This window comes from Monodon monoceros, unplaced genomic scaffold (assembly GCF_005190385.1).
Source record: "Monodon monoceros isolate NGI ecotype Baffin Bay Population unplaced genomic scaffold, NGI_Narwhal_1 Super_Scaffold_11, whole genome shotgun sequence".
Lineage (NCBI taxonomy): Eukaryota > Metazoa > Chordata > Mammalia > Artiodactyla > Monodontidae > Monodon > Monodon monoceros.
In genome coordinates, this window is record NW_021703767.1 from 109,203,970 (window position 1) to 109,216,226 (window position 12,257).

Sequence of the window (12,257 nt, forward strand, 5' to 3'; positions counted from 1 at the left end):
TTATCTTTGAGGAAACTGCCGAACTCTACTCTACTGTGCTTAATAGTGTTCCTCCCAAATTCATGTCTTTCTTGAAACCTCAGAATGTGAATTTATTTGGAAATAGGGTCGTTGCAGATATAATTAGTTAAGATGTGATCATATTAGAGTGAGCCTTAATCTAATATGCCTGGTATCCTTATAAAAAGAGAAGAGACCCAGAGCAGAGTCACACAGGGAGAAGGCAACCATGCAACAAATCAAGGAAGAGAATGGAGTGGTGCATCTACAAGCCAAGGAATGCCAAGGGTTGCTAACAAATACCAGAAGTTAGAAGAGGCAAGAGTGAATTCTCCCTTACAAGTTTTAGAGGGAGCCTGGCCCTACCTACACCTTGCTTTTGGACTTCTGCCCTCCAGAGCTGTGAGACAATAAATTTCTGATTGTTTTAAGCTGCCAGTGGTGGTACTTTGCTAAAGATGCCCTAGGAAACTAATCCAGATACCTAGAAGCTCACTAAGTAGATTGAGGAGAAAGTCTTCCAGGTAAAGGTAACAGTATGTTCAAAGGCAAAGGAATCGAAGAGTATTCAGAGTCCCATCAATACAACTGAGTTACTTAAATTCGACATATGTGTGGTTGAATGAATAATGAATAAACAACCAGTGTGTGATGATCCTCATCATGCCATGCAATTGAGTATATCTGTCTCAGAATGAACAAGAGAAATGAAACACAAACTTTAGCCTGATTTTTTTCCTTTCTTTAGCCTGTCGCTTATGCCTCCCATCATTGAGTGTTTTGCTAATTGGAGGGTTAATACAGTTGTTAAACATAATACAGTAGTTAAAAAAAAAATGTGCCTCCAAAAAAAAAAAAATGTGCCTCCAAACACTTCATCTGGTACTCAATTAAAGAAACAGATATCTATTCCAATATGAACTAAACATTGGATATATTTTAATTACTAAGAGGTCATTAAAAGGTCTCCAATTTAGCACCTTTCTAATAGGTTTTCAAGGGTAATTTTGGCTCTACCTAATTTTTGTCTACCCACTGAATTGACCTAACTTCTCAGTAACATTCTACTTCACTGTAAAAGACATGTGATGCCCAGTTTTCTGTTTCTATAAGTCTCAAAACTGGAGGTATGCAATTATTATTTTCTTCTTTACAAAGCTAATGAAATATTGAGAAAGTTTACAAAGCTATTTTTCACAGTTTGCTCATGTATGATCCTTTTAAGGATAAAAAGAACTGCCATGTATATTAAATAGCTACATATATTTGCACACATTTATATAACATATGAACATATATATGCATATGTGTGTATATAGAAACAGTGGGGAAGCTCAGACGGGAGAAATTAAGGAATTTTCTGGAGTTCATAAATTAATAATGGGAAAATCTAGGATAGTAATTCAGATATTCTAACTTCAAATTTAGCATTTTTCCCACTTAAATAGGATGACTAATTGTATATACATGATTTTCTAGCACAGAGGTTCTTAAACAGGAAATTTTTGTTTTCCAGGCAACATTTGACAATGTCTGGAGACATCTTTGGTTGTCCCACTGAGGGGATATTGCTGGCATCTGGTGAATAGAGGTCAAGATACCTCTGAAAATTTTACTATATATAGAATATCTGCACAGAAAAAGAGTTATCCAGCCCAAAATGTCAATAGAGCCAAGGTTGGAAAATTGTGATCTAGCATAACGGCTAATAATAAATATCTTTATTAAATATTTACCATATGCCAAGCATTATGCTAAATAATTCATTTCTAAATAGTGGTTTCTTTAACCTCAAGATATTCCTGATTTGGTACATAGCATTATGAATCCCATTTTACAAATAAGAAAATTAGGATTGGAGAAATTAATTTACCCCAGCAAATGATGGGCCTAGAACTCAAACACAGGTGTTTTTATTGCCAAAGGCTATACATTTAACTGCTACATTCTAAATATCTCACTGACAGAAAGGTCATCATATGATACAATGTGATTCTAAATAACTTTCTGTTAAATATTATTTTGTAGTATGGTTGCCTTTGCCTGACAACAATTATTATATCCCTTGTAAGAGGATGATATGGTGTAAAATTTGCTGAGATCAGTTGGCATAACAAAATCAATCGCATAATGAACACAGGGTCATGTTTTCCTGCCTGAAAAATAAATGTTTCTATCTGAATTATACTTTGGAGAACTAGAAATATAATTTTAAAATCCTTTTACCTCTTTTAATATAAAATGTATAAGGTACTTCTGTGATCACTCAGTCAGTAACTTTTATCCAGCTATATTATGGTTAAGAAAAATGTATCAATAAATTTATCAATAATAGCAGACTGCGTAATTCAGAACAAAATTCCCACTGTGAACAACAGAAAAACAAAGGAAGATAGTGAAAAGTGATAGTGAAAAGTCACAGGGTCAAGATCTAGGAGAAAAAGGTAACCTAGGAAGTGAGTCCTCAATTTGGAGCACTTTTCCTCTAGGGTCATATGTCAATTCTTGAAGAGATGTCTGAGAGCCTGAGATTGAGCGGTACTTTTAAAAGTTTTGTACAGCTAGACAGAAAAAAATTGAGGCTAGCACCTGCCAAAAGAAAACAAACAAACAAACAAATAGTAAATGTCTCTGTGCTTTCGGTTGAGACCCAAAGGGCCACACGTTAAGAATCAGGGTGTACGAAAATAATCTGTTTTTATTCCAGGAACTGAAGTCCAGTGTCAAACACATCTATCCCTTAAATTGGATTAAGGTAAACCAAGATTGTTATTCCCTCACCAGTAAATAAGCAAATCTAAATCCTCTGTGGAGAAAAATAATATTATACTATGCTTGGAATTATTTCACAATTTTTTATACACAATTTTCAGCACTCAATCAAAAATAACCAAGCACACGAGCAAAAAAGGGAACAGAAACAAAACTTTCCATAAACAATAGACCTCTAATAGAAGTGATCGAGAAGAAATAGATACTGGAATTATCAGAAATAGATTTTAAAATAATTATGCTTATTATGATACAAGACATAAAAGAGAAGCATGAGCATTTTGACACACAACTGGAAACTTTAAAAAAGAAGGAACTAAGTTGAAGATAAGTATAGGATTAATGGCCCTGAACCTAAGTCAGAAAAGTAAAATAAAACAAAACAAAGCAAAAACCAAAAAATACCCAGAATGAAACACTGGGAGACAAAGGGGTGGGCAATAAAGAAAAGAAGGTAAAAGGCAGGAGGATACAGAATACATTGAGAGGATGTAACATACTTGTAACTGAAGTCCCAGAGGAGGAGAGCGAGTAGGGTAAGAAACATTATTTGGAGATAGTGGCTGAGAATTTTCCCAAACTGATAAAAGATATCATTCACAGATTTAGAAAGCTGAAGCTACATTTAAAAAGAAAAGAAAAAAAGAAGAAAATCATAACTAGGTACGTCAGAGTGACCACGTTGAGAGCCAAAGTCAAGGAGAAAAGTCTTAAATGCAGTTAACAGAGGAGCAGTGGGGGCTGAGGAAGCAGGATTTTACCTGTAGTTTTGTCAGTTTTGTCCACTGTTTCTCCAAAGTTTTGTTTCTGTTCTCTTTTCTTCTCAGATGCCCGGTTAGTTTTGATTGAGTGCTGGAGACTGTATACAAAAAATTTTGTGATATAATTCCAAGCCTATATTACCTTTCTCCACAAAGATTTATGCTTGCTTCTTACAGGTAACTAGGGACTAACTCTCTTGACCAGTTAGGCTGAGAGCTAAATTTTCAACATGAAGAATGGAAGCCCAAAGGCAATGGAAAGATAGTCTTCAAAGTTTTGAAAGAATAGGTTCTTCAAAAAGGAAGAAAAACTAAAGGAATTTGTTACCAACAGATCCATACCAAAAGAAATGTTAAAGTATGGAAAAGTATGCAGGTGAAAGCTCAGAAAGGCAGGAAGGAATGATGAGCAAGACAAAGGTAAATAAGTAAATCTAAATAAATGCTAATTGTATAAAAATTAACTGTACAAAGGAATTACAGTATATGACAAGGATGCCATCTACCACCATTTCAATTTAACATGAAACAAAAAAATCCTAACTAGGGCAATAAGGCAGAATGAAGAAATAAAAATGTTATAAATTTTAGAAAGCAACGAATATAACTGTTGTTATTCTCAAATGTAATGATATGTACCTAGAAAATCTAAAAGAACCTACAGATAAATTGTTAGAATTAATAAATGTGTTTAGTAAGGATAAGACACATAAAAAGTAAATAAAAAATCAACTTCGGGCTTCCCTGGTGGCGCAGTGGTTGGGAATCCGCCTGCCGATGCAGGGGACATGGGTTCGTGCCCCGGTCCGGGAAGATCCCACATGCCGCGAAGCAGCTGGGCCCGTGAGCCATGGCCGCTGAGCCTGCGCGTCCGGAGCCTGTGCTCCGCAACGGGAGAGGCCACGGCAGTGAGAGGCCCGCATACCGCAAAAAAAAAAAAAAAAAAAATCAACTTCATTTCTATATACCTGTAACAAATACAAGTTTGTAGTTGTGATATTCTGGTTTTTTAGTAAGAAATACATATTTGATCTTTGTTTCTATCTGGCACAGAACTACTAAAACCCTCGGAATTTCCAAAGTGAGGAGCATAATAAAGGTGTCTTTGTTAATGAGGTGACTTTTGGAAAGGCCCTAGTCACCGAAGGATGGAGCTTGTTGCCCGAGAAACCAACCCTGGAGTTGGAACTTTCAGTCCCACTTCCACCCCTGACCTCTGGGGAAGTGGGTGACGCTGGAGACTGAGTTTAATAACCAATGGCCAAAGATTTCATTGATCATGCCTAGGTGATGAGGTCTCCATATAAACCCCAAACAACAGGGTTTGGAGAGCTTCTGGGTTGGTGAACACATGGAGATTTGGGGAGAGTAGTGCTCAGAGAAGGCATCGAAGCTCCTCATACTTTCCTCATACCTTGCCCTGTGGACCTCTCCCATCTGGCTCTTCTTGAATTATATCCTTTTATAATAAACTAGTAATCTAGTGAGTAAACTGGTTTCCTGAGTTCTGTGAGTCACTGTAGCAAATTAGTTGAACACAAGGAGCGGGGTCATGGGAAACTCTGATTTATAGCCAGTTCATTAGAAACACAGGTAATAATTTGGACTTGCTATTGGCACCTAAAATGGAGGGCAGTCTTGTGGGACTGAACTCTTAACTATGGAATCTGATGCTATCTCCAGGTACATAATGTCAGAATTGAGTTAAATTTACAGACACCTAGCTGGTGCCAGGGAATTGCTTGGTGTGGGGGAAAAAGCCCACACTAGAAATTAGTAACAGGATCTTAGAAATAAATGGTTGTTATAGTATTTAATAGAGTCACCTCCATGACTTCATATCTCAGAACAAAGCTGAATTAAGAATGCTTGATACTTTTTTACTTGTATGGCTGAAACATCTAATTTTTTATATGTTACATAAAAAATTATCCTTTTATGAGGCATACCTTAGACAAAGTTCTGAAAAACTTGGATTTGTCTTTAGCCCTCCTTGCATCAAGTCCCCTCCCCATCCCACCCTTGTTTTGTTCTCTCTTAATATCATCAGGACCTCAGGACTTTCCTTCCATTACAGCCATCAGTACCTGCCCTCTGGGAAGGATCTGAGGGCTTTAGAATCATGGAATGTTAGGGCTGGAAAAAACCTTAGATTATCTTGTTCAACCCCTCTCATTTTACAAATGAACAAACTGAAGACCAAAGAGGCCAACATACTTGCTCTAAATTACCTGCACTAGGGTAGAAATGCCTTAGTAAACCATGATGACCATAGGCATTTCACTTAACACATTAAGAACACTTCGAGCTAAAAAGAAGGATCTTTATAACGTGGTTTCAGCTTTTAGCTAGCCCAAAGGGACATTTGCAGATCAAAGAGGCTGTTTTACGTACACAAAATTACATACTTTTGCTGCAATCCCTCAGAACATTATTTTTGCCCCAGCTTCCCAAAGGGCAAGTATGAATGAAGGTCTATTCCTAAAGTCAGTAACCTCTGACTGAGTGCCCAAAGTAATTTTAGGTGGCATATATTGTATTTATGGCCACCTTCTATCCTATCCTTATCATTCAAGAAAGTGATCAACTGATTAACAACTCCTGCTTTGAGACTCTGGGTCTAGTTGCCCCCAGTCAAATCTATTCAACAACCTCTTTACTGAATTTTCATATTATTAAAAATTTTTTTCATTTTGTTTTCTTGTGTTCCCTATATTTTCTTTTAATAATGATAATTTTCGCTTCTTTCATATATGTGTGTGAAAGAACAAAAATATTTTTTGCTTCTTTCATATATGATTTATTTTGTTCTCTTATCTGATTGAATGACTACATACAATTTTAATTTACCTAGAATTTAAGAATTATATTAATTATTTTTATACTCTTGATCTTCTTTGATTTTCTTATATAAATCCTACTTTGGTCATGATATATGTTTGTTTTCTTCTTTTACCATTTAATATACTTTTGAATTAAACTTGCTAGTAATTTATCTCAGATGGTGGCATCTTCATTCATAAATGAGGTAGGGCTGTAGTTTCTGTTTTCTATGGAAGGCAGGAAGTGTAATGGTTAATAGCTTGTTTTCTAGAACCAAGTTACCTAGCTTGCATTCCAGTTCCACCATTTACTAATTGTGAGATCTTAGAGAAGTTACTTAACATCTCTGTGTCTAAGTTTTCTTATTTGCAAAGGGTGATAATATGCATCTATCTCATAAGCATTTTGTGAGAATTAAATGGATTGATCTTCCTAGAACAGTTAAATAGTGCTTGTTATACTAAAAGGTCGTTTTAAGTACTAGCTATTTTAATATCATTCTCTAGCCAGGTTTTGGTATCAATATGTTAACCTCGTAAAATATACTTGGAAGTGATCCTTCTTTTTCTAGATCTGGAAACACTTAGAAAGCAGAAGAATTATTTATTCCTTGAGGATTTGAAATAACTCAGTTATGAAATCATCTGGAAGCTGTATCTTTTGGAGAGGGTAGTGCTTTGACAAATTCATATTTTCTTCCCCTTTTTGGAGTAATTTTGGAAATGGGTGTTTTATTGGAAAATTACACTTACTATTTACAAAATATTGAGATGTTTCAAATATATCAATATAGAGTTTTGCTTTCAATCTTTTTCCTGTTGAGGTTTAAACAATAGTTCATTTTGTGGCATTTTCAAAGAGTCAGGTTATGGTTTTGTTTACCAACTTATTCTTTATGTGTTTATTTTCCATTCATTCCTGGTGTCATCCTTTAAAATTATTTTCTATTCTTGGGTTTCAATTTTCTAACTTATTAAGTGAAATGTTTAGTTTGATTTTTGGTACCATTCTGGCAAAGTGCTTTAAAAGTGTGAAGAGGGCTTCCCTGGTGGTGCAGTGGTTAGGGGTCCGCCTGCCAATGCAGGGGACGCGGGTTCGTGCCCCGGTCTGGGAGGATCCCGCATGCCGCAGAGCGGCTGGGCCCGTGAGCCATGGCCACTGAGCCTGCGCGTCCGGAGCCTGTGCTCTGCAACGGGAGAGACTGCAGCAGTGAGAGGCCCACGTACCGCCAAAAAAAAAAGTGTGAAGAAATGGCTAAGAGATGTTTCTCCTTTCTATTTTTCTAGTTTCAGCATGCTATATTTATATTTTATTGGTTATGATTATGTTCCCATTCATTAGTTTATTTATTCACTCACAAATATTTATTTAGAACTGGACACTGTCCCGGGTGCTGGCAGTTGGGGGTAGGACAGTGAACAGTAAATAGGACACTGTCATCATCAAGAAAAAAATAATTCAGTGGTTAAATGTCCTTTGAGGAGAAGGAGATGTTCTTCCTCTTTCTTGGGGTCTGAACTGATAGAATTCTACTATGTAACATTTTGGGTCAATCATGATCAGGAGTCTTTATTAAAAGTTTTGACAATTTTAACTTAGAATAAATGTATTATTGTTGTCATTTATAGGGGTTTATACAAGTTTTTTGTTTTTAAATCAACTACCTACTAATGCATCTTAGAAGATATGGTAACTAAGTAAATTAACTGGTAGTTAGGAAAACTTGACTTGGACTTTCTGGGGGTAAGATAATGAAAAAATTTGTATTTGTAGACCTTTCCTTGTCCAAAAATAAAAAACTATTAAAAATTAATAATAAGTTTAAAACAGTGAAAACTACAGACATGGCTGAAAGAAAATTTTATTATGGCAGCAGGATTTAAACAAATAGCTATATAACCAAGCCAGGGAAAGAGAACCAGAATATGATAGGCATCCTCCATCCATACCATAAGCATCTGGGGGAAAGAAGATGAATTGTATACTAAAGGATCACTGATCTCCACCCCTTCATGCCTCCCCTCCCCTCCTACAGACAATCACCACAGTTTGAAGAAAAATGGAGAAATGAAGATGTCAGCTTGGGCAAAACATACCAAATCCTTTGAGAGTATGAAATACAAACCACTTTCTATCAGTGAGGTAGGCAAGTCCATCAGGGCTCACCCTCTGGGAGGCAGGCTAGGTAAGAAGTCTAAAAAATAATAATTCCTAAATTAATTGATCTTTTAAAAGTTGTTTAGGGATCTAATATAGAGGATGGCAGAAAAGAAAATAAGATAAAAATCATCTGAGAGAAGAGGCACTTGGACAACTACGGGTGAAATCCAATTAATTTTCTTGAACTAATGTTCTGTAGTTAAAAAAGAATGTCTGAATGGGAGGGAATTGTGAATTACAGCTGTTGAAAGACAGTGAGGGAGTTGAAGATCTGGGATTCTCTATTTAAATTTGCTGAATGGGGGGAATGAGCTATTTCCTAAGAGTAGCTCCATGTAAAATAAATAAATAAATAAGACCCCCAGAAAACTATGTCCTGGCTAGGAGCAGTGAACTAAGGCACTGAAATTTTTTAAAAGACAATTTTTGTAATTTTTTTTGTATAATGTACATTTAGAAAAATGCATAAATCATAAGTGTACATCTCAATGAATTTTCACAAAGTTAAGACATCCATGCAATCACATCAAGAAACAGAACATTGCTAGTGCCTCAGACATCTCCCTGGGCTCCCTTCTAGTCATTTTCTACTTCTCCCAAGAGTGACCATTATTTTAACTTCTAATTCCATAGATTAATTCTGCCTGTGTTTGAACTTACATAAATGGAGGATTACTATAATAGATTCTGTATTAGTGTGCTTGGGATGCCATTAAAAAACAAAAAGAACAAAAAAAACACATAGTCTGGGTGGCTTAAACAATAGAAATTTAATTTCTCACAGTTCTTCATGCTGCACGCTCACATGGCAGACAGAGAAAGCAAGTGAGCTCCCTAGTGTCTCTTCTTATAAGAACACTAATCCTATCTAATCGTGGCCCCATTCTTTGAGCTTATTTAACCTTAATTATCTCCTAAAGGCCCTATCTCCAAATACAGTCATAATGGGGGTTAGGGCTTCAACATATGAATTCTGGATGAACACATTCAATCCATAACAGATTTCTCTCTCTATTTTTTTCTCAACATTATCTTTGTGAGATTCATCCATATTATAGTGTGGAGTTTTAGTTTGTTCATTCTTATTACTGTATAGTATTCCATTGCATGAGCATATCACATTTTATAGTTGAAGCATTCTTGAGTAGCTCCCAGTTTAGAAATGCTATGAACCTGTTTTATATGTCTTTTGGTGAACATGTGAAACACTTCTGTTGGGTATATAACTAGAAGTTGAATTTCTGGGTCAGTGGGTATACATATTGTCAGATTCTGTGGATAGGTGCTACCAAACAATTTTCCGAGATGGCTGTGTGGATTTTTTTTTTTTTTTTTTTGGCCACACAGCATGTGGGATCTTAGTTCCCTGACCAGGGATTGAACCTGTGCCCCCTGCAGTGGAAGCACGGAGTCTTAACCATTGGACGACCAGGGAAGTCCCTGGATCTCCTCTTTTGTGAGGTACTCATTGAAGTCTTTTGTCCATTTTCTTATATGGTGAATTTCTAACAAAATGATATGAGAGAGCACATAGGCAAGGTCATCTACCTGTGGTTGTCCAAAGCTGAACTTAATTCTTCCAATTCATGCATAATTAGAAAAATGAGGGTATTCATACCAAAGCTCTGAGGAAGAAACAACTGGGTCTCAGCACCATGGGAGGTGCTTTTAAAATCTTGGAAAAGTATTTGTAAGAGATATTATTTACAAATGGTGATTTTTCTAAACTTACAAATGGTTTACACACATTGCCACATAAAACAAAATATAGTAGAGAAACATGCAAAGGTGATAAGTACTTAATGGAAAGAGAAATATAAATGGCCAAAAAACAGGAAAAAATATTCACTTTCATTCATAATTAGCAGAAGCAAAAATGATGATCTTTTTCATCTTTTAGATTAAAAAAATTTTTTTAAGTTTGCTAACATTCAATGTTGGAGAGGGTATGAAGAAACAGACACATTCATACATTTCTGGTGGGAAAATAAAATATACCATCTCTTTGAAAGGTAATTTGGCAACAGTTATTCAAATTGAACAATATAAAGATTCAAACACTCTTTGGTGTATAATGCAATTTGTGTAAAACATTAAACATGTGTATATCTTTGTGTGTGTGTGTGTGTGTGTGTGTGTGCGCGTACGTGTGTGTACGTGTGTGTGTATATCTTTCCCCTATTCCCTGAAGGGTCCATAAGAAACTATTCTTATTAGTTACGTTTGGGGAGAAAGATTGGGCATGAAATGGGAAGAGAGATTTACTTTGCATGGTATATGTTTCTGTCTACTGACTTTAAAAAAAAAAAATTACCATAGTCCATATCACCTAAAATAAAAAGTAATTAGCCAGACTCCCACCCTTTGCAAAACAAACAAGCAAACAAAAAAGCTGGCTGACAGAAGGAATTCCATTATAAAAATTCTCTGCAAATAGTTTGCATCAATTGTTCTGAACTTTTCTGACAGGAGAATTTGAAAGAGGAGATGGGAGCACTCTCATTCCTGACTGTTTATAAGTGTATAACTTTATCTCAGTGAAGATGAAAGCCAGAATGGTCATTATGACAGCCAACTCCATTTGACTAATTTCTCTAAACTCCTGAATTGAAATACTCTTTTGTTAAGATAATCTTGCAGAGGTAAGCAGTGTTCTTGTAAAATGACAAAGTCCAATTTCAAGTAGATTAAAAGAAGTGGTTCAACGAAAGTCTAGAAACATGTAGAGTTTTCATCTCTTTCTTCTTCCAGATTGAGACAGTACAGTGCTGCTGACAATCTCCATTTCTCTCTGACTCTAAATGACCGTACCCTTCAGTAGCTTAAATTGACACACAGGCTTTGGGTCTTTACCATTTACAGTGAGGTACTTGAGAATTTAAATGTTTTTCATATTCTTTTCCTATTTCCGCATCTCTAGCTCTTTGTCTTCTATTAAAATTGAAGACAATTCCTTCTTTCCATTAATTTCTCTAATAGATACTGCACTGTGCACTTCTGTTTAAATAGAAGCCCTGGAGTTTGAAGACAATTTCCAAAAGGGCTTTGGGTAGGTTAATATGCCTTTAATACCCTGCAAGATGATCTGAAACACAATCTCAAAGATAAAAGTGACAGTTGCCTATCTTGCTTGCTTTATCTTATGGAAAAATCCTTCCTTTCTCTGAAAACTAAATGTATAGATTTTTTAAAGATATAAACGGTTTTGTATCATAATAAATGCAACATAGCCTTCTGCTACCCTTCTATGAAATCCCTTTTTAAAATGTGCTGCAATAGAAACAGTTAAGAAAGCAAAGAACTTGTGAACTTTAAAGGCTTGTGGCTTTTGTATGATCTTTACTCTGGAATCACGTTTAAGATCTTCACTTCCAATATATTTAATACTGTCTGCCCAGGCACTGTATGTCACATGGCCTACTTTTATATTTTTTATAGTACTTATCACTCCCTAAAAATATTTTTGGTGTAATTGTTTATTATCTGTCTTGTTCACAGAATTAGGGGCAAGTTTCCCAGGAAGCTAGCGAAGTTTAAACTTCAGAGTCCCTGTCTTGCCTGGGGGCCCTATAAGTGCTGGGAGTTTCTGGAAGCTGTGCAGTGTTCAGGGTGAAGAGGGGAAGGCAAGCTGTATCAGGAAGCCTTGATCTCCAAGGCCAAGAAAGTGGTTGAAATTTCTTCTGTTATTCTAAATAAGTGCTAACTTTTGTACCTAATTTTGTACTCGTAATTTGTAGGTTC

General features: G+C 35.9%; 1 protein-coding gene across 3 annotated transcripts in view; it reads right to left on the reverse strand.

Moving 5' to 3' along the window:
• MME (membrane metalloendopeptidase) overlaps positions 1-12,257 on the reverse strand; it is a 334,644-nt gene that overhangs the window by 113,748 nt on the left and 208,639 nt on the right. For 2 of the 3 annotated variants that reach the window (XM_029214055.1, XM_029214058.1), the window contains one exon: positions 3,534-3,631. The exons of the other annotated variant lie outside the window; for it this stretch is intronic. The gene's annotated coding sequence lies outside the window, so the exon portion shown is untranslated. The remainder of the gene's footprint in view (positions 1-3,533; positions 3,632-12,257) is intronic. 3 annotated transcript variants of the gene reach the window in all.